At 52.3% G+C, this 22,289-nt stretch overlaps 1 long non-coding RNA gene across 1 annotated transcript; it reads left to right on the top strand.

Moving 5' to 3' along the window:
* Positions 1–288: 288 nt before the first annotated feature.
* LOC103768348 lies at positions 289–5,379 on the top strand. Its single transcript, XR_608133.1, has 3 exons — positions 289–400; positions 4,322–4,384; positions 5,352–5,379. It is a non-coding gene; the product is annotated as an uncharacterized LOC103768348 (long non-coding RNA).
* Positions 5,380–22,289: the final 16,910 nt, after the last annotated feature.

Below are 22,289 nucleotides of genomic sequence, written 5' to 3'. Positions count from 1 at the left end.
TTCTTCTGGTCCAGGCGAGAAAGCCAAGTGGAAATAAACCCCTGGACAGAGTTAGGAACTTTCCTGGTGTTTAGTTTTTGGCTACCTGTTGCGCATTGGAGACTACTGAATTTAGAATGGGGAGTACAGCCTCGCTGTGCTCCCGGGCATAATGTCTTTTCTGCCCCAGAGACCGCCTGTGAACCGGCCCGTTCGTTCCTCCTCCTTTGACTAACCCTGCTTTTCTGTAGCTGCATGCAGTGGAGACACAATACTAACACCTTCCATGCCTTTCCAGGGTCGCAATGCACCGGCCTGTTTAGCACAACTGTGCTGGGAGGCTCCTCCAGTGCCCCCAACCTCCAGGACTACGCCCGCAGCCATGGCAAAAAGTTTGCCAGCAGCCTGACATACAAAGACGGTATGTGTGCTCCCTGGGCAGCAGCTTGGTAACTGGTGGACTTCAGAGTCTCAGGAGACTGCTGAGGCAAGGCTTAGAGTGCTGAGCAGACAGACAGCTGGGTGTGTGCGCTTGCCCCATCCGCAGCGCTGCCTTCTGTCATCTCCCAGGAAATGGGGATCCTAGCTAGGGCAAGACAAGGAGTTTTATGCTGATGTATGGTATTGCTAGAGTCTGACTTTGGTGTGACCTTTTCATACTACTTGCTGTTGTGGAGGAGGATTGGTTGGTCTAGATATTAAATAGCTTTGTCCTGTGATGGAAATCCAGCATATTACATTACCTCGCTCACCTTGGTGATCTGGCTGATGCTAAACAAAGCTGCTGTGGAGACAGTAACCCTCCCTTGTGGAAAATGGAGCCATCCAAAGGCAGAACGATGTGCTGGGGGTGGATAAAGATGGGTACTAGAGTAGTGCTGGGCACATGGAAGAATCTGAGGTAGCTGTCAGAAAGCATGTGTAATAAGCCTGAAATGCTTGAGGGAAGTGAGATACCTGGATAAAATACTGCAAAAGGACTGGAAAGTCTAGTTCCTGTGCAGTTCTGCAGAAGCTGCCTTGAAGTTCAGCAAGACAGTCTCCTAAAATGGATTTGGGTCATTAGTATAAGTGTTGCCCAGTGCCTGTGGGTGGAGGGGAGCTGCCAGCTGTGGATTGATCTGCAGGTCGTGCTCGAGCATTGTGCCTCCAGAAGCAGCGAGTGTGCTGCTGTTTTCAGGGAGATGGAAGCACAGGAAAGACTGAGGTGTCCTGAAGGAGCTGGAGCTGTGTAATACACAAGTGCTGGTCTGTTGTGATCCCAATAACGCAGGCACTCAGACTCTAAGTCCTGATTAACAGGCCATTTGTTGGAACTCTTGAGCTGAGCAGTGCCAAAGAAGCCATCCCATGAGCAGGATCTGCACAGCACACTGTGCCCTGGCTCGGTGGAGATCCATCTGATGTTGCACAACTTGGTCTGCCCAGCATCTGAATGGATGTAAGATCGTCTGTTCTTTTTCCTTTTTGCATTACTTCTCAGAAATGGCATTTTAATCAATACAGAGTCAGAGTTTACAGTGCCTTTCTTATTTGGATCACGATGGCCTCTAGCACTGGTGGGTTACAAGGTAAGATGAGTAATGCAGTAATTTGTGGCCTTTGGGGAAAACAGGAAGTTGTTTCGTTTGGATATTTGTCCTGTTCTGAGGCAAGGAAGATGGCCTAGCAAATCAGGGCAGAAAGATGCTATCCAAAACTCAGGCCTGCCGGAGCCGTCTGAGTGCCGCTGCATGGAGGCCATTGGGTGGGCTGGCTTTCTGTGCTGCTGCTCACTGCTGGAGGAGAAAACTGTGACTGGCACCTCTGCAGGGAGCTGCCAGCACAAGCAGGCCATGGGTGACAGGCAGGGAGGGTGAGCTGGAGGACGGATCTCAAGGCAGCAAGTGCAGGCTGCTCATAGGTCCCAGAACAAGTTCAGAATGTTTGGCACAAGACTGGGGTGCGAATACCAGGAGAGCCACCAGAAGGGCCAGCAAGGGCTCTGGCTGCTTTTCTTCCATAGCTCTGCAAGCAGTGTGAATCCAAGGCAGCACTAATTATCAGGCAAGAGCATCAAAGACTGCTTGTTCTGTACTCAGCTGGGGCAGGCCAGGTTCTGCTCAGGCCCAGTGCTGTGCTGCTTTTCTCCATAGGCAGTGTAGTGGAGTGTGCCTGCAGCTGGCTACATGCATCCCAGGTCCAGAGCAGGGTCCTGCTGCATTAGCCTGAGCTCCGGGACAAGGTCTCTGCATGCTGAGACACAGTTGTACCCTCAAGCACTTAAAAGGCAGATGTAATTAACCAGTGTGTGACTAACGCAGCCTGGAATTACTCATCTTGATGTCACACTTCTGTTTTCATGTTTCTTAGTGTGCTGTGGCACCCTCTGCTACCAGCACCTTGCTGCAGTAAGAGCAGTTGTGAGGAAGAAGCAGGGGGCTTGCGAGAACAAGTAGGAAGCAGAAGGGTGTTTTAGCTTCTGAGGAAAGTGGTTTGGAATATGAAATAAGCCCTTGATGTAAGCCTGTTCCTGCTTAAAGGAGCACCAGTGAAATGTTGAACCATAAAATGTAAACCAGACATCACTAGAGCTGAGTACAGTAAGTGACACAGCAGCTACAGCAGGCACTGGGAGCACATTGGTACCAAGGCCTCTTTCACAGTCATCAGGCTAATCATGTTTAAAAACCTTCAGATTCTGGAGCACGTCTTTGCATGAAGTGTTGGATATTTTTTCCTGGCTGTGATGCTTTGAGGCGTGGTGCATGGCTTGTAGCACTTCGCCAAAGACTCGCTCAAGGGAAGTCCAGTGGGTCTCATTTCTGAAGCCTTTTTTGCTTGGGGTTGGGGCTAAGGAGGGCTAAGGAACACTTCCATGGAAGGCTGTGTCCCAACCTCAGGTTGAGAGAAGGTCCCCTGATGGCAGTGATCTGAAGTTGGCTTGTCTGAAGCCAGGGATCCCATAAGCTGTGCTGCAGTACCATTTACACTGATGTGCTGAGAAGGCAAGGGAGAGCTCTGGTGGGCAGTGGAGATGGTACCAGCCAGCTGGCTGCAGCTGCAGGACTTGGGCACTTCTAAGTCATTGCATGTGCAGGGAAGATTGTGATGCTCTGTTTGTTGAGTCGAAAGAAAGAACAACAATTTTTAGGGCTGTTACGCTGGTGAAGGAAATGGCAGCAGGTGTGAGAGTTGGTTTGGTTTAAATAGAATATTTGGCCAAGTCAGTGGATGTACCTAGAGAAGCACGATGGGGGTGTGGAGCATAAATTGGTATGTGTACCTCCTGACTTTGGTGTAGAGGGATGGGTGGACAGACCCTATTGACTAGCTAGTATGGACACATGAAACATAAACGAGAAATAAAAGGATTTTCTAATATTTCCTAAAAGTTCTTAAATAGCAGCAAAAGGTATGTGTAGCTGGGGCTTCACATCAAATCCCAAATAGAGATAGTCTGATCTTGACCATTCTTTCCCATGATAGCTGAGAAACTTCCAGTGTGGGAATAAACTGAAGTTTTCAGGTTTCTGGTTTTGGTTTTTGGGGTTGTTTTTTGTGCATATGGAGACTAATCCATGTCTTTTAAAGCTCATCTGCTTGCACTCCATCAGATGCACAGAGTCTATGCCTGCACTGTCTTTCCTATGGGTGATTTCTGTGGGAGAGCTTGGCCTGGCCCTGGGACATGGCCAGGAGAAGCCTGAGGACCACACCGACAGCTGTACCCCAAAACCTCTTCCATCCTGTAGTGCTTTGAGCAGCAGAACTGCAGAGGCAGGCAGGTCTTCAGGGGTCTTCTCCTTGTCCCCTCATTAGGGAGTTGCCTAAGCTCCTAGGCAGCTCCGTTTAGCTTGCATGAGGAGGATGTTCTGAGCTGCACGTACCTAGGCCAGAGCACCTCAGCTCCTCTGCAGGACAGTCAGCTTTTTCCTGGGGCAGAGGTGACTCCTGAGCCTGTCCTGCTGTGGTGCTGCTGCCTGCTTGGCTGTGTGCTCCTGTGGCTGTGGGCATGGCCGAGCCGCACCCCGCACGGCACTGAGCCTGGGGCACCCCCAGGATGCTGCAGGTGTCGGGGGAAGGCACGAGGTGCTGTCTGTGACTGAGAAGGTGTGGCTGAGGGCTTTGCAGCACTGGGGTGCCAGCAGGGGACGTGGGGAGCTGTCAGGGCACGAGGCAGCCCCGAGGCTCCATCAGCCCTGCAGGTAGGGTGCCCGGGGTGCCACAGCGGTGCCAGCGGGAGCGTGTGTTCTGGGGGCCAAGAAGAGGGCGATCCTGAAAGGGTAGTTGCAGGCATATGAAGGTCGGGGGATCTTTAGAAGAGGCTGTTAACTGAGATGATCTGTTTTTATTTCCTCAGAGCTCTTGTCTATGCCAGCCGTAAAACGATTTTCTGTGTCGTTTGCAAAGCATCCGACTAATGGTACGTTTGCTTCCTCGGTTCCACGTTCCCTCACACTTCTAACCCCATGCTCACCTTCAGTTCTCTCTGCACATACTCTCCTCTCAGCCTTCTTGTGTTTTCTTGTGTCTGTGTATCTGGTGTGCAAATATGCTTCACCTTCCCCCGTTGTCTCCTTGTGACTAACGTTCATCCATCCTCTGTTACTGCTCAGTGGTTCCTCTGCTGTCCCCCAAGGCATTTGTGTACCAGGTGAAAAAGCAAGAGCAGAGGCTCTGGGACTGGGCTCCTAAAGCAACCTCTAACTGCACTGCTGATGATAAGACCCTTTTTCATGCTCCCTTTTGAGGGGTGGGTGTCGGGGAGAGAACACCTTTGGGTCGGGTGTTGGGGTGCCTATATCCACTCCATATCCTGAGAATATCCGCAGCTTAGGCCCTCGGTTTCTGTGATGCAGATTTGCAGGACAAATCCCAGGCTAGCCTGAGACTGCCCATGTGTCAGCTGGCAGAGCACGGGCTGCCAGCCTTCCCTCTGCCCGTGGTACTGCTGCCCAGCCATCACAGGAGCACCGGGAACCTCAGGGCCTCCTGTGTGCAGACTTGTCTGTTAGGGTTGTCCCTTGGTTACTCCAGGCGTGGTGATGTTGGTGGGAGTAGGGTTACCTTCCTTGCAGACACTATCCTGGGACTGGTGTCTCTCCAGAGCTTTCACTGATGTGCTGTTGGTGGGCAGTGCTGGCTCGGGACTGCTGCCTTCCTGAGGTAGGGGTCTGGCACCTCATCACCCAGGGGGATGTAACCTGCTTCACTCCTGTGCTGCTTGTAGCTTCGAAAGAGCTTGGCAAAGGGCGTCTGACAGTGCTTCTGTTGGCTCACTACCTCTGCTTCGTGTTGCTGCTAACCTGACACCTCAGCTGTCAGTCTTTGAGGTTAAGGGCCATTAGTTCTGTTGCAGCAGATGCCTTGAACTAGTGTTTACTGTCCAGGCCTTGCACAGAAACTTCTGAAAAGGTTTGTTTCACAGCACCACTCCTACCTTGTGGCTCCTGATGTTGAGACAAGTTAGAAGCAAAGAAGATGACTGAAAGATACCGGTTGTTTCTGTCTGAGGTGATCAAGGCTGCTTCTGCCATCTTGTTGCTTATTAACTGTGAAGATATTCTGTTCTGCGTGATCTGGAAGGTGAAAGAAGCTCAGAAGACTGCTACGAAGACCAAAGTTTTGGGAAAGATGAAAAGGGAAGGGGCAGCTAAATGTGGCTTTATAATTTCAAGTGATGGAAGAGAGCTGATTTTCTGTGTTCGCTTGGTTTTGTTTTTCCTGGAGTGGCCAACTGCTCAATTTGTCTGTATGTCTGGATGCCATCTGAGCTCACGTGGTATATGTCAGCAGGATGTGTTGTTCTATCTTGACAGTCAAGCTTGTACCAAGCACCAGTCTTTCCTAAGCCACACAGTAAGGCAATTGTCTCTGCCCCAAACACAGTAAAGCGAAACTGGGCGTCGGGTTTTTCCCAAAAGCCCAATGAATATTTCTAATGGCAAAATGCTTCATATTCAGGAAAATAAAGACAGAGATCCAGCAGGTATGAGCTTCAAGTTAGGTATATTTGGTCTAGGCTTGGCACTGGTTTTAGCAGGAAGGATGTTTAGCCACATGGACCACTCACCTAAGGATGCAAATCTATTCACAGCTCTGAATCTGGATTTTGTTTCTGAAGAGCTGCCTCTGTGTGGTGGGATGGGATGGGTGAACCAGAGCAGTTGCCAAAGCATAGCATCAGGCCAGATGGCTTATGGCCTGGTCTTATGGGACTTGGAAGCATGACCTGAGTCCTGAGGCTGTGTATGTGGAGGAGAAGACATGCCTGCGTGTTAGCATCTTGTCTGCCGTGAGAGGGATCGCAGAAGGTCGCACAGGGCTGTTCTGAGAGTCTAGGGAAGGCAGGTCAGCGCTTCTGTGTCCCTCTGTTCTTCTACACTCTGACCTCTGCCTTCAGCCAGACCCTGCTGCAGCCCTGGCTGTGTGCTGGGCCATCTGCTCCCCTCCCTGTGCTGAGGTGCCTGCACGTGGCTGCAGGACTCAGGCACTCTGTGGGCAGTCTGGACTCCTGGGCTGGGCTGGAGGAAGGCGAGCACTGGCCCGACCTTCTCACCCAGCCCAGCCCGAGCCACTAGGAGCGTGTCCTAAAGTTCATGTGCTTGGCAGGGTTTTGCTGAGCAGGATGAAAGCTGCTGCTGAGGGCTGCCCTGTGCCACAGCCGTGTGGCAGAGCCTGGGCCCGGCAGGAGCTGGGGGTGCAGAGCTGGGGGTGCTGCTGGCCTGCTGCCTGCAGGGGGGCTGGCTCCAGCGTGTGCTGGGGGTCTTTACCCGGCCCGGCTGGTGCTGGCAGCTCCGTCCCCGTGTCTCCCCGCCTGCACCTGCCCCTCTCCTCACTCTGTGGCCCCTTTCCTCCAGATGTGCTTGAGCACCACCACGTTGCCCAGTTGCTGCGCCGTTTTTCCTCTGACTATGCCACCAGCCGGAACATCTCCCTGGATGCCACTCTAGCTCACCACCTCCAGCAGTGCTCCTACCACCTGCGCCTCTTCAGGAGCTGGCTGATCTCAGGGCAGGAGGACTTGGAGTGTCTTTACGGTACTGCACGCTGCAGCTGCCTCCGTCCTGTGCTCTTGTAGCTGAGCAGGGACCACTGTCTGCTTTGGAATGCAAAGTATGCTTTGCTTCTAAAAAAGGAAAGCGTTTCCCTCACTGCATCCCTTAGATCTCTGGAGCTGCTGCAGCAAGCTGTGTGGGGTGTTGCACCCGGCAGTTTTGGAGCCTTAGGAGCAGCCTTTCCACACAGAGCCAGTGCTCTTCATGTGGCTGGAAGTGCTCTTTCCATCTTGGGCAAGTGTTCCTTGCCTCCTTCCTTTAGCCCCCAGGGTAAGTCCTTAAACTCCCTTCAGGTTGGATGCCGAGCTCTCATTAGTGTGATGCCCTGTGACACGCTGCCCAGTGCAGGTCCTGGTGGGCTGCTGCAAGGTCTGCTCTTAACGGAGCAACCAAAGTGAACAGCAAGAGTGTGGGAGGAAAGAAGATTAAGGAGGTGCTGCAGCTGGTCACACACAGAGTGAACCTGCTGGGGAAATTTTGGGGAAGTGAGTGCTTGTGGGATTGTGGTGTTTCTAAGGAGACCAAGTTAAGATAGGGTAGAAACTGAGCTTCTGTGTGGCTGCACTGCATGGCATCTGTTCTACCTGTGCAGACCTTGGCAGCATGTCTTGTCTCTGGTGGGGAGAGGTAGGCGATTGCGGCATTGGATCTAGATGTTGTAAATCAAAGCTTGCTGCTGTTTCCGTGGTATTTCAGCCTCTGGCACAGACAGGAAATTGGGCACGCTGAGGTCCCAGTGCTTCTAAGACAAGTGGAAAGGTTCCTCTCTGAAGGGGCCCTTGCTGAGAGGGGCAGTTAGCTTGGGCTGGCTGGTGATGTTTATCTTGCACCGTAAAACCTGCTTGGTGCATGTGGCTTGCTGACCTGTGTGGTGTGATGCATGGACCTCCTTTCCATTCAGACCCATAGGTGGAAGGGGCAGAGACAGTGTAGCTTCTCATGTGGTGAAGCAACAGGATCAAGTGTTTTCAGAGCCTGGAAAATGAGGATTTTTCTGACACAGTCTGTTTTTTCTTGATATGGCCCTTTCTGTCAAGTAGGTAATTTGAAGATGGCAGTTGTTTTTCATATATAATTAGGACAATCCTTGGTTTCCTAGCAACCAATCCTAAAGAGAAGCAAAATTGCTTCAAGGGAAGAGATTCTGGAACGGAGCAGACAGCTCCAAAGCAAAAGCTGAGCGTCCCCTGCTGCAGACCTCGGCCGTCTCCTGTGAGCTCTGGTAGGGACTAAGGAAAAGAGCTCAGTGCTTTGGGCAGCAACACGCCAAATACTGCAGCATGGTGCTGGGCTGTGCAGCCTGCCCTAATGCAGCCCAGTGTGTGAGCTTCATTCCTCAGCATGGCAGCCTTCCTGTGTGGAAACACATCTCTGCGCTCAGCAACTTTGTTCTTGCTGTTTTCTCAGTCTGTCATCAAGCCTACAGTTCATTAGTGTGCTGGGGATACCTGCTGGGGTTCTGCTCAGAGCAGATGTTTTTCTGGTCTCTGCAGCTGACAGCCCAACTTCCCCCCCTTGTGAAAACTTACATATTCCCATCCTCTCTTTCTTGGCTTTCAACCATACTTCTATCCACAGTAAGAAAATGTGATTTAAAAGATAGAATTAGGGTGTTAAAAGTATGCAGTTGGCATCCATAGTTGGAAAGATCAATAGTGGAACCCTGGAGCAGTCTGTCTGGGAGCCTGTGCTGATCTGTGTGGTCATAGCCAGGAGAAGAAGAGTGTGAAGCAAGTTCCTGTTGGTAACGTGTTGCAGTGAACCTGAAGCCAAAGGTGGGGAGAGCCAGAGGGGCCCTGTGCTGCTGAGCAGACAGGAGAGCAGTGGGTGATGCTCAGTGTGAATAAATGAAAATGGCAAGGGAAAGCAGCCCCTGGTTCGTGTAGGAAAAGGCAGGCTCTGATCTGGCCATCACCACTTGGGATGGTGTGGAAAAGGTAGAAATGGATGGTCTGGGGAAGATGTCTGTGATAGTGGTTGGAGTGATGGGGACCTGCAGTTCAACAGCTGTTCCAGTGCAGGAGTAGGAGAGTTCTCACAGAGGCAGCTTCCAAAAGAAGTGACTTTGTTTTCCATGCAGAGTGAAACTCCTCACCGTGGTACATGGGCACATTGGGAGCTTAACTGAGTTCAAGGGGAGACTGGAGAATATGGAAGAGACACATCATGTTCAGAGCACTTCTTAGATGCAGGTCACCAGTGTGTGGGGGGCTGCTGAGAGAGGAGTCACTACATGCTGTCTTGTCTATAGCCCTTCATTCCTAGCCACTTCTGGTACTGTGGGCAGGAAGGAGCTGAACAGACCTGCAGGCTGACTGTCCAGGCTTCAGTGTAGAGAGGCTGGTTAGCAAAAATCCCAGTTCATGTATGTACCATATGTGCATGTGTAAACACATACAAGTATTGGAGTTCTCCCAGCAAAGTAAGGCTGGACTGACCAAGCAGGTAGAGAGGAACTTGCTGGGCAGGCTTTCTTCCATGACTTTCTGAATCTGTGCTGAGACAGGGCAAGTGCTTCTTTACTCCCAGGCAGCCAGCATATGGCCTGCAGACACACAGACCTGTTGAGGACATGCCAGGTACCAGGTCTGCCTGTGCTTTCACAAGGCACCCTCTCCACGCCAGTCTGGAGTTCCCAGCTGGAGAGCTGGGCAGTAACTCAGCAACTTCTGCTGATCCAATTGTGTGTAGTAATGTTCAGAACTCCCAGGCAAAAATATAAGACACATAAAGGATTACTTTGGACCAGAAAGGCTTCTCATCTGAGTTTTCCTTGGCCTCTGTCTTCGTCTGCTGGCTGGCAAGGGTTTAGCTGCTTTCTACTTGTCAGCCTGCTGCAGCAGCAAGTACATCCTCTCTTTCTCTGGTAGTAGAGAAGCTTGCTGTATTTGGGACCTCAGCTGCATCTTAGTAAAGCTGAGGAACATGCCATTTGAACTACTGAAGACTGATCCCTTGGCATGCCCACTAGCCAGGAAGACTGCTAGCTCCCAGATGATCTGATGGCTTACCAGCTCTGAAGGACCATCACACCTATTTCATTCTGGGCTGGGCAAGTGTTCCATATAAACTCAACGTTCCCAGCCCACATTACACAGTAAGTTTTCTTCTTGTCTCTCTGGCATATACATAGAATTTAGGAAACTGTGTTACCTTTATTCAAATTAGATGTTTCCTCTTAATGAAATGGTATTGATTTCCTCTTGAAGGTTTAGACTGGAACATCTCCTGCAGTAACCAAGAAGACAGAAGTGAATTCAAGGTCTTGTTTTCTTCCTTGTTCTTCCTTTTTTTCCAGTATAAAAATCTGCTTATTTTAGTTCTGCTGCTAAGACCTTTGGTTGAATTTCCTTTCAGATCTCAGGGTGACTGAAGGAAATAGAGCTAAATGGATGGAAGCACCTGTTACACCCCCTGTGAAGGAGTGGTAGGGTAACACAACACACAGGCTTCACTCAGAGACCAGGAGTGTATTTGCTCGCTGTTCAAGTCACGGAATCATGAAGTAGGTGTTGGCTCTTTCAGAATTCATCACTGTGTAGTCCAGGTAGAAAAGGTGCTGCTCCTGGACTTAGTTTGAGGATGTGGCTGCTCACAAGGGTTCACAAGGGTTGTGTCAGTGTGTTCCTAGTGGCTGCTGGAGTCCCCTCGAAATCTGGGATTCACTGGTTTAAATGGAAGATTTGAGATAGGTGCACGGGTCTTCATTTTTTTTTTCAGTAACACAGTGTGATCTCTGCAAAAGGGTCCTTACACCAAATCACCTTCTTAATGGGCCTGTGAATGGTCTTATTCTGTGTTGGTACTAGGCAGCTCTAAAAGTCTTAACTCTAAGAGGAGAGTCACTCTCTCCTTTAAGATCTGGAACACCTCTCCATATACCCTGGTTACAGCAGGCAGACTTCCTGACAGTGTGCAGTGAAGTGTGCATGTGCCAAGAACATGAAGCTCCAGGGAGCAGAGCTCAGAGGGGAACATGGTTAACACAGCTGTCACATGAGTGGGCCTTAGGCCTTGGCATCAGAATGCCAGGGAGAGCCAAAACAAGAGCTGTAATCCTCTAGCTGGAGTTTACCTGTGGTGCTCTTACCTGCAGCATGGCTTCTGAGGCAATGCCACTCTCTCTGCTGCTGCATCAGGATGTTGCTGCATTGTTGATTCAGAGTGGAGATTGCCCCATAGCTGCTGCTCCACATCACATGCAGCCTTCCCAGACATCCAGAGTAATGCATAATTAGCAGATTCCTCTGCATGAGGTATCTTTAGGTTTCTCCCATAACCAAATCTTGTTTCCTTTACTCTAATGGATAGTTTCTTCCTATTCTACTAAAGAAAGAATTTAGCAGACATAACCATGCTGTGCTCCTTGGCCTGAAAAGATTACAATTAACTTCAGTCTTCATTTTTAGCTACTGTGGTCACCACTTGCCACGTGCCACTCCCTGCAGGGCAGGCCCAAGTCTGGATGAAGCAAATGGCCCCAGTACAGCTAGTGTAGTCAAACCTGAATGAAATGAAAACCAGAACTTATTCCTCTGTGGGCTGCTATTTGACTTTGGTACAAAATGAATAGAATTCTGTCCCATTTCTTGTGCCATTGTCCGCCTCACAGGGTGCTGCCCTGCAGGCTCCACAGAGGGGGTTTGGGGCGCATCAGCAGTGGCCGAGCGGTCAGCACCAGGTCACTGTCAGGCTGGAGAGATTCCTGTGGTTTGCACTCAACCCTTATTTTTATGGCCCCTTCCCAAAGATGTTGGTTCTTTGCTATGCATGTGTGGTGCAGCAGAGGGGAGAGCCTCTGTGGGCTCTGGCTGCTGCTGTGGTGCACATAAGGACTGCGGTCTGGAGCGGTGACTTCTGCCTTGGTTCTGCTGTGGTGTCATGAGTCTGCTGTGGCTGGCCTCTCCCCAGCAGCAGAGTGGGTCAAGGGAGGTGCCTGCCATACACAAATGAGAGGGATTTCTTGAGAGCAGTAGTGCTTCACTTTGAGAAGGGAAACTTTTGCCTTTTTCTCTGCGTACTTGAGAGCGGTTGAGTGGCACAGCGCTGAGCAGAGCTGTGTGAGCAGCAGGCATTTGGCACTTCAGGGGTGTAGGTGTGTCATTGCACAGCAGTAGCACTGTCAGTGTCACATTTCCTTTAACACTGGACTTTTAATTTCCTCTTTTTATTAGAGGAGTGCCCAAGCATCCAGATCCCTATCAGTGCCTTCAGTGTATCTTGTAACTGCATTACTTTGCCCTATGTTACATTCAGACTTCCTCCCTTTTTCTTTGGGGACTCCAATAGCTGAGCCAACTTTGTCCCCTCTTAAACCAGATTCTGTTGTGAAATGGCATTAGCCTTATACTATGCTGGTCCACAGCCATCTCCGTGTGGCTCTTTGTTAGTCTTGCCCTCACCCTTTTTCTTTCTGTTGGTCTGCCACAATGCCTATGAGAAAATAATGAACAAGTACTCTTCCTTATTCAGCACTTCCAGTCTAGGGACCTCTCAGCAAGGGACAGAAGAGTATGGCTTTTTTCCTCTGTCTTATATTCCTTCGTTCTAGCCAAGGATTTCTTATCCTTCATGTCTCAAATTGATGTTTGTAGGCCCTTTGTGGCACAGGTGGCCAACCTCTCTGGGCTGCCTGGAGGGTTCTTTACTTCCAGTAGCTGTTATGGCAGTGGATGTCTCTGCAGCACTGCAGACTGGTGATGGTCTGGTGTGCAGCCTCCTCATCTTGCATGTGGATCCACTCGAAATACCATCTGCTGGCTCACGCTGCTTGCCTCCTGCAGAACTGGGTTAGGTGAGCAGATTGGTGTGGAGACCACCCTGGAGGTGACTGGTGCCATGACTGCACTTGGCAGGTAATCCAGGTGCTCTAGATCTTCTCCCTGGTGCTGTCAGGCTGCAGGGATCAGTTTTAGCCTGGCGGTGTGCTGGGCAGCAGTCCTGACACAGTAATTCAAGAGTTGTTGTGCTTTTTGCATTTCAAAGTACTTTTCCTTCTCTGTAGGAATAAACCAGATTCCATCACAGGGTCTTTTTTTACCTCCTTGGCAAGAGCCTAGGGAGTCACAGAATGGGAAGCTTAAGCTTAAGAAGTTGAGAAGACTTTAAGCTCAAGAGGCGCAGAGCAGGAGGAGGTCTCGTTCCCATATGCCCAGAGACTCATTTGCTTATCCCTTGCTCCTGTGACAGCCTCAGGCTGGCTTGGTTCCACAAGCCGTCGCCAGGAAGCTTGGATGGAGAGGGAGATGCTTTGCCATAGTCCCCCACTGCCTTGTGTAGCAAGGCATTGACTGTGGAGAGCTGTGATGCAGCTTAGCTCTGAGCAGGTGTCTGTTAAATGCTGAGATACCTGTTCCTGCTCATTCTGGGTTAGCTGGCAGTGAAGCCTTGTTGAGGGGACGGACAGGTCTGAGTGTTGCCCAGCCCTGCCCCGGGATCAGTCTGTCAGGTGTATGCTGGAGGCCTGTGGTGGGAGGGGGGTTCTGCAGAGGTGGGAGGGGGTTTCTGCAGAGCTGAGGGGGGGGCTGTGCCCCAGGCTGGGGGGTCACTCGTGGGGGGAGTCCTTCATGGAAATTCTGTCAACTTCACTCCAAGTCTCTCTAGCCTCTCTAAAGTTTAGGCACTGTGCCAGGTTCTCCATCATACCCATATGTTTTAGCAGAAGGGGCACAGGCTTTGCAGCAAACGTAGCTGCTGCTGGGTTGGTTTCCTCCTCCTTGCCCCCCATCTGCGGTGCCTGGGCGCTTGCTGTCAGGTCTCTCACTGCATGGGGTTGTCCAGTGGTGATTTTCCTGGCCTAGAAGAGGTGACCTTAGACCTGAGTGTGCCTATTGGTTGACTCCCAGACGGGCCAGCTCCTTCAGCTGCAAGTGGTCCTGCATGGATTTAGGTTGCTGTTTGCTCTATTCATTTTCTGATTGGGTTTCTTTCTAGGTTTTGAAGGCTGTTCCATGGTTCCCACCATTTATCCCCTGGAGACCCTGCACAACTCCCTCTCTTTGCGACAGGTCAACGAGTTCCTGACGGCTGTGTGCAGGAGCTGCAGCGAGTCCCACGCCCAGTCCACGGCAGGTACTGGTAGCTGGGCTTGTCTCTGGGTGGGTTAACTGCCCCTCTGAGATGCTGAAATACCAATGGAGGGAGGAGGAGCTGGAGGTCTGCACTAGGCTGCATGACTGTGATACAGTTGCAGTCACTGAAGCATGGTGGGACAGCTCCCATGGCTGGAATGTTGTCCTGGATGGCTACACACTGTTTAGGAAAGACAGAGCAGCCAGGCAAGGCGGTGGGGGTGCCCTTTATGTACAAGAGGAACTGAGATGTGCTGAGTTCTGTCCGTGGGGAGAGGGGGAACAGGCTGAAATCCTGTGTGTAACAAGTAAAGGACATGCGAGTTGTGGTGACACTGTTGTGGGAGTCTACTAAAGACCACCAAACCAAGAAGAAGAAGTTGATGTGGCCTTCTACAGACAGCTGGAGGTAGCCTCGAGAACACACTCCTTGGTACTCATGGGAGACTTCAATCACCCTGATATTTGCTGGGACTCCCACACAGAAAGGCAAGTTCAGTCAAAGAGGCTCTTGCAGTGCATTGATGAGAACTTCTTAATGCAGGCAGTGGAGGAACCGATGAGGAGAGGTGCACTGCTAGACCTTGTATTAACGAATAAAGAAGGACTGGTTGGGGACATTAAGGCTGGGAATAGCCTTGGAGACAGTGACCATGACGTGGTGGAGTTTGGTAGTTTACAAGGTAGAAGCAGGGCAATAAGTAAGATTACAACCCTGGCCTTCCGCAGGGCTGACTTTGCACTTTTCAGTGATCTGCTTGTGGGAATCCCATGGGCTGAGACTCTGGAGGGTGAAGGGGCCCAAGAAAGCTGGTCAGTTTTTAAATACCACTTCCTCCAAGGCCAAGATAGGTGTGTTCCCTTGCGTAAAGAATTGGGTCAACAGGCTAAGAGACCTGCATGGATGAGCAGGGAGCTTCTGAAGGAAATCTCATGGAAGAAAGAAGTGTATAGCTCCTGTAAGAAGGGGCTTGTCACTTGGGAGAAATATAAGGAGATAGTCAGGACATGTAGAAAGGCAATAATAAAGGCCAAAGCCCTCTTAGAACTAAAACTAGCAAAGGAAGTCAAAGAGAACAAAAAGGGCTTTTTCAAATCTATCAGCAGTAAGAGGAACACCAGGGGCAGTGTGGGCCCACTGCTGAGTGAGGCACAGCCCTGAGCACTGAGGGTGCAGAGGAGGCAGAGCTGCTGAATGTCACCTTTGCTTCAGTCTTTAACCCTGAGACCAGCCCTTGAGAACTTCAGACCCTGGCTGCAGGAAAGAAAGCCTGGAAGGGGGAAGGCTCTCTGCTAGTCAGTGTCTGCTCAGCAGGTTTGCTGATGACATGGAACTGGGAGGTTTGGCTGATGCCCCTGAAGGCTGTGTGGCCATTCAGCAAGATCTGGACAGACTGGAGAGCTGGGCCAAGAGGAACCTCATGAGGTTCAACAGGAATAACTGCAGAGTCCTGCACCTGGGCAGGAGGAATAAAATGCACCAGTACAGGTTAGGAGGAGATCTGCTGGAGAGCAGCTCTGTGGAGAGGGACCTTGGAGTCCTGGTGGACAACAAGTTGTCCATGGGACAGCAGTGTGCCCTGGTGGCCAGGAGGCCAATGGGATCCTGGGTGCATTAAGGAAAGTGTATGCAGCAGAACCAGGGAGGACCTCCTCCCCCTCTGCTCTGCCCTGGTGAGACCTCACCTGGAGTATTGTGTCCAGTTCTGGGCTCCCCCTTTCCAGAGGGACGGAGACCTACTGGAGAGAGTCCAGCGGAGCTACAAGGATGACTGGGGGACTGGAACTTCTGCAGTATGAGGAGAGGCTGAGAGACCTGGGGCTTTTTAGTCTGGAGAAGAGAAGACTTAGGGGGGATCTAATTAATGTGTATAAATAGATGGGGACTGGGTGTCAGGAAGGAAAGGGCAACCTCTTCTCACTCATGCCTGTCATAGGACATGGGGCAATGGACACAAGCTGGAGCACAGGAAGTTCCACCTCAACATGGGAGAGAACTTCTTTACTATCAGGGTCACAGAGCACTGGAACAGGCTCCCCAGGGAGGTTGTGGAGTCTCCTGCCTTGGAGACTTTTAAGACCCATGTGGATGTGTTCCTGTGTGACCTGCCCTGGACTAGATGGTCCTGCTCTGGCAGGGGGGTTGGACTCGATGATTTCTGGAGGTCCCTTCAACCCCTGACATTCTGTGATTCTGTGTGATTCAGATCAACCTGACAGGACTGGCATTAAGCACAGTCTTTGAAACCTGCTCCAGAGTGTTCTAGCCCAGGACTTAGCTATGGGATCCAGCTCAGAGCCATCCTGAGCCACGTACTTGAGAGACAAGTAGTCGGTGATCAATATGGTGGTGTGGCTGCAAACTCCAGCTTGGGAAATCAGCCTGAGGTTCCCTGGGGCTGACAGACAGGCGTGGCTCTGACCCTGCACTGTTCTTCAGCTCTTCCCAGAGTGCCTGCTCCTGGCTGCTGGGCTGCCAGCCTTTCCTTTATCTCTGTCTTACATATTACTGATCTGTGTCTTTTTTTCTCTTGAAGCTTTGTTTGATTCAATGATGGTCAGCCAGATGCCAGGAGACCCCTTTATGTCCCAGCGAATCCTGTCGTCGTCCTCCTTGCCGCTGCGCCAGCGTTCGGATAAGCCCCCTTGGTGTGAGTGTACCCCTCTGAGGGGGGGAGTGTGGTGGGGAGGGAGGGAAGGTGCCAGATGGTCGAAGCCAAGCACACGTGCTCAGGGTTTCTATACTGTGCCCTCAAAGGAACAGAAACAGAAAGAGGAAATGGTAAAAGGGAAAGCAGTCATGTGCCCTGTGGAAAAAGCTTCCAAAGAAAGGTGAAAAAAGTGACTCTAGGATTGTATAGCACGGGGACATCTCCCGTTGGATGGGGGCTGTCTCTCCAGGCATCCTCGGCGTTGTGCACTGGGATGAGGAGGGCCTGAATGCACTTCATTTTCACCTCAAGTTTTGTGATTCTCCATGGCACATGTGAAGTACTGGGTCTGAACCCAGAGCCCCAAATTAAGGTTGACATATGGGTGATTCCCACAGCCCTTTATAAGGAGGTGGTAAGTTTGCCTTATAGCTTCCTCCCAGGGTGTGGCCGGCCCTGCAGGGAGAGCCAGAAGGGAAATGAGCCCCAGGGGTCCTGCATTGAGTTGACAAAGGTCAGGTGTCTGCTTGGGGATAAAAGCTGGGACCACTTGCAGGGAGTCAGGAGTGTTTGTCTGTGGAGTGCACTCCCCAGAGCTTCCTGGTTCAGGGCAGACCTCCTGACTCTCCTGGAGCTGGGCCCCAGTCTGTTTAGACCTTTGTGAATGCAGACTGATTGGGATGAAAGGTGCATATGGGCACCTTTCTCTTATATGTTTAACTTGCTGGTCTGGCTGTTTTCCATGCCAACTATGGGAGCCCTTGGTTCTCTGTTTGTACCACCTGTTGTGGGCAGAGTCATGTCTTTTGTAGGATTGTTGCGGGTGGCATCAATTATGTACCAGCTTATTGATCTGTTTGTACCCTCAGTGATCATTCATGGAATGTCCTTTTTGCTCACAATACAGTCTGTGTATTGGTTCATCTTCCTGCTGGCGGTATCATTTTTGTTGGGCCTGGTCGTTGGCAGAACACACGTGGCGAGCTCACTGCTGGCATGTGGAAGTGCCTTCTTTTCCCAACCAGCTATCTACTTGCCTCACCCAGGGCTCTGTACAGGACACCGTATTGTTTAGATCTTCACTTACAGGTTGTTCTGCAGCTCCTGGGCCTCACTTGTCAGTCTGTGCAGAGCTGGTGACTGTTAGTCCCCTTCACAGATCTGACTGGGACTCCCAGGGGAGAGGGTTGCCCCGAGTGGCATAGCAACTGCCTTAATAACACGAGCCAAGGCTGCCACTGAAAGAGCAGTGCTGCTCCTCTCCTGGCTGCACGCTCCCTGTGCCTGGAGCAGGGTGTGTTTGCACAGGCAGCAAAACCAATCCGACTGAAAACAGTTGTTTAATCCTCCCCCTTTATTGGATTATAGATAATTGGGATCTGGTCTCTGATTTTGTTCATTGTACAGTAAGGCAAGAATAAGCATTAGTGGAGAAGCAATATTTCCTCTTCCAGTGGTGACTCTAGCTCAGTGTTCAGGGATTGAATGTGTCAGGACCAAGAGAAGCAAAGTTGAAGCTGAGAGTGTTCCACAATAATGAATGAATGAAAGAAACTGTTTTTCAGCTCAAAAACCAACATCACACTTGACGTGTTATTCTAGAATAACAATAGAATCCGCTCTTGGCTGTATGCCAACATAGCACTGTATGGCAAGAGGCAGTTGGGGTGTTCGTGTGCACCAGCTGAGCTGCCAGAAACACCTGGGAGCAGCTGCAAGCCACTGCCTGGTTGTGTGACATGGAGACAACCCTCACCTACTCTTTGTGCAAGTATGGCACAGTGACAGCTTTAGTGTGCCCAGACTTTGGGCTGGGGAAACATCAGCTAAATGTTTAAGACTTTTCTTTCTCTTTGCAGACAGCAGTGGCCCCTCCAGTACCGTCTCCAGTGCAGGCCCATCCTCCCCAACCTCTGTGGACAACTGTGCTCGTTTCAGCTTCACTGAGAAACTTTCTGCCAGTCCCCCAAAAAGTGAGGAGCAGCTGCAACTGCCTGGGCAGTCCCCGGAGCAGGAAGAGAAGGAGCCTCCAGGCAGAGGGCCTGGCGCAGAGGTGGGGATGTCTGGGCTGGCAGCGGTGGAGCCAAATGCCCCAGAGACCCTGACGTGGAGTAAGGGCCCAGAGCCAGGCAGGGTCTTGGAGCTGTGCAAGAAGGTGCTGGTGGAGGAGGACTCTAACCCAGAGGAGAAGAGCATGGTGGAGCTGAACGAAGAAGAACCAGCTGGGGAAGTATTAGAGCCAAGTCACACTGGGAGCACCACGTGTGGCACAGGGTCTGATCTAGGACTGCCTGGGGAGAGAGTGGAGCCAGGTGAGGGGTCTGTGGGGGGAGTGACTGGCCTGGATCAGCCAGGGCTGTCCAAGGAGATCCTGGGGCCCTGTGAAGAGGAGTTGCCAGGAGAGGTGTTGGACCCAGAGCATATGGGTGAGGAGCTGCTGGGGGACAGTGCTGTGTCAGGCCATCTTCTGCCTGGTCCCCTGTGCCAGGCACAGCCGCTGTCTCCTGAGGAGAGCGTGGGGCCGCAGCCGCTCCGCGGGGGCAGTCAGCAGCACTAGTGGCACCCTGGCCAGCACGCTGCCAGCGCCTCTCGCCTCCCCGGCGTCCTGCACAGCACCCCGTGCAGCTGCTCTCCACAGCACGGGCCGTGTCCCAAGGCCTCAGGACTCTGGGCTGTGGAAGAGTCTGCTCTGCTCCTCGGCAGGCCAGCTCTTTGCCATTTGGCAGGAGATGATGCCCCATCGACCTCGTTAAATGAACAGCACATGCAGCCTTGGTGCTGGCCTGGCACCTCTGGAGCAGGGACACAGGGCTGCATTGGTGTCCTAAGAGCTGTATGCTCACGGGGACAGCAGAGTTAGAGGATTGGAACAGCCAAGGCTTTTGGGGTGGTAAGTCCGAAGGGAGATCTCCCTTGAGATTTTTTGACCCATTAGAGCCCTTCAGAGAAAGGCATTCTGGGTCCAAAGCAATCAGATTCATCACAACCACCAACCTCCTCTCTGTTCCTTCCTTCTTCCTCTCTCCATTGCTACCACTGGCCACCAAAAACAGGTCCAGAAAGTCCACAGCAGGAAGAGCAGGAGACATGGAAAGCATTCTGGATGAGTGTGGGAAGGAGAGTGATGGCAGGATCAGGTTCAAGACTGACACTTGCAAGGAAACATTTCTTTGGCGTGGACTTGGACGTTTTCCTTCTGGGCTGGGGTGAGCAGGCAGGAGCCTGGGGATCCAGCCTGCGAGAGGTGGGCATGGAGGACACACGGGTTTCTTTTCTAGTCCCCAAGGGTCAGGCAGGGTACAGCTCTGAAGTCTTGGTGACAGAAATTAAAAGTAACTGCTATTTGAACAAATCAGGTTTATTAGAAACCAGTAAGGAGAAATCTTTATTATATATAAAAGGAAAAGTATTTAATACATATTTATGTAATTGACTTGTGAGCACAAGCCTGAGGGCAAGATCAACACGGGTGTCCCTGCTGCCTCCCGTGTGCAGGCCAGGACTGTGCCTCCTGTATTTCTGGACAAGTCTGCGTGTTTGTCTGTAGCTAGGATCTGTGTTTTTGTGAAGCTGTGCCCAAAGATCTCCCCGCGGTGTTGTGATGATGTGTGTTCACAGTAAACCTGCGCTGTGGGTCTGGTCTCTCTGTGTCCGGCGCTGCTCGCGCAGCAGCGTGTGCCAGAGCTTGCAGGTGCCCGGGGCAGCGCCTCCCGCTCTGCTGGGGGAGCGGCCGTGGCTGAGGGCACGGCTGAAGTCGGTGTCCTGGTATGGGCCTTTGCTCAGACACTGCTTTTCTCTTCCTCCGCTGAAGAACTGGTCATACTGGGGGAGAGGTGCTGGCCTCCTAGGTCCCAGCATGGTTTGTGGTACAACAAAGATACTGGGGCAGCAGGTTTGGCTCGTTCCACTTGGTCCACACCTTCTTGTCGGTTCCAAGCATGCCTTTGGTGCTTTGTCCTCTTTGTCAAGCCTGATAATCCCTCCGTGCCAGTCTGAGTGTTTAAGAGGCATGCCCTCTGCTCGCAGGTGGAGTGGGGCCGTTGTGCAGCGCGGTGCTGGGAGGAGGCCCCACACTAGCCTGCTCTCCGAGGCCATGAGGAATCCCTCTGGCTCTCACGGGCAGCCCTCCATCCGGAGGATGCCTTTGGTGCTTTGTCCTCTTTGTCAAGCCTGATAATCCCTCCGTGCCAGTCTGAGTGTTTAAGAGGCATGCCCTCTGCTCGCAGGTGGAGTGGGGCCGTTGTGCAGCGCGGTGCTGGGAGGAGGCCCCACACTAGCCTGCTCTCCGAGGCCATGAGGAATCCCTCTGGCTCTCACGGGCAGCCCTCCATCCGGAGGAGGAGACGCTTTGGCTGGTGCCGAGGCCGCGGGTCCGAGCGGGTGGCAGAGCAGCTCCGGGTCCTGCTGGCACCCCTTGGTGATGGATGCCCTGCCACCCTGCTCACACCTTCCAGGGCCCACGATGCAAGAGCCGCATCTCCAGGCAGGATTTGGGCATTTCTGTGCGGGGCAGGCAGCGCCCACCTCTGTGCCCACGGAGCGGAGAGCCGAGCCTGGGCAGAGGGGTGGCATCACCTGCGGCAAGCAGCCGCTGCAGCAGGGGCACGACAGGCCACGACGCTGGGTCCTGTGGGGTGAGGGCCTGGCTGGTGGGTGCTCACCCCCACGCAGCTGGGAGCTCTTTGCTGCCAGGCCTGGGTCCCGCGGTGGGATGGCTTTGCTGGGTACGAATGCCTGGCAGAGCTCCTGCCTGCCCACACCCCTGCACTGCAAGGAAACGTCAGGGGCATTCTCCAGAGCCAGCTGCCCTCCTGCCACCCTGCTGAGCGGTGCAGCAGCTGGGCTGGATGCCGGGTGCCAGGGGAGCTCAGGGGGTGCTTTGAAGCTGGGAACCCTTTATCCCCCAAGAAAAAACAGCTGCTGGCTGAAACGTCCTTGTGCCTGGCACAGCGTCCTGCAGGGTGTTCTACACCATCTGAGTTCAGAGAGCAGAGACTTTCCTGCAGAACCACTTTTATTTATAATGTTCCCCAATCTTCAGCCCATTTCTTCACCTGGAAATGGAATGATGCCTGGGGAGCAGCTAGCAGCAGTGGCTCTGCTGTGGCTCTACAGCTTGGTGAGAGATTGGGCCCAGGGGGAAGGCCGGAAGGGTTTTGTTGTGATGAAAATGACAAACCTCCATATGCCTACACTGAGAGTATTTCTACTAATTCTAGTGAGGGTCGCAGTCCAGGGCCTGCTTTCCTCTCCCTTGGATTCAGCTGTGCCAGTGCGTTTCCTTTTTTTCCCCCTGAGCACACCCAGGCAGGAGCAGAGCTGAGCGGGCATCAGCCTCTCCTGGGTGCTCTCCAGCACAGGCAGAGGGGCGGCTGCTGCCCGGTTCTTGAGGTGCTGCTAGAAGAGGTGAAATAACATGACTCCTCTGCAGAGGTCTGCCTGAGGTCCTGCAGAGGTGCCAGTGCTGCAGCAGGGGCAGGCAGTGCCCAGCTGGCCGCAGGCGCTGAGCCGAGTCCCTGTGCAGGGCACTGCCCGGCTGGCAGCGGGCA

This window comes from Merops nubicus, unplaced genomic scaffold, assembly GCF_000691845.1.
Source record: "Merops nubicus isolate BGI_N331 unplaced genomic scaffold, ASM69184v1 scaffold39712, whole genome shotgun sequence".
NCBI lineage: Eukaryota > Metazoa > Chordata > Aves > Coraciiformes > Meropidae > Merops > Merops nubicus.
This window is presented reverse-complemented; position numbering and strand designations above follow the sequence as displayed.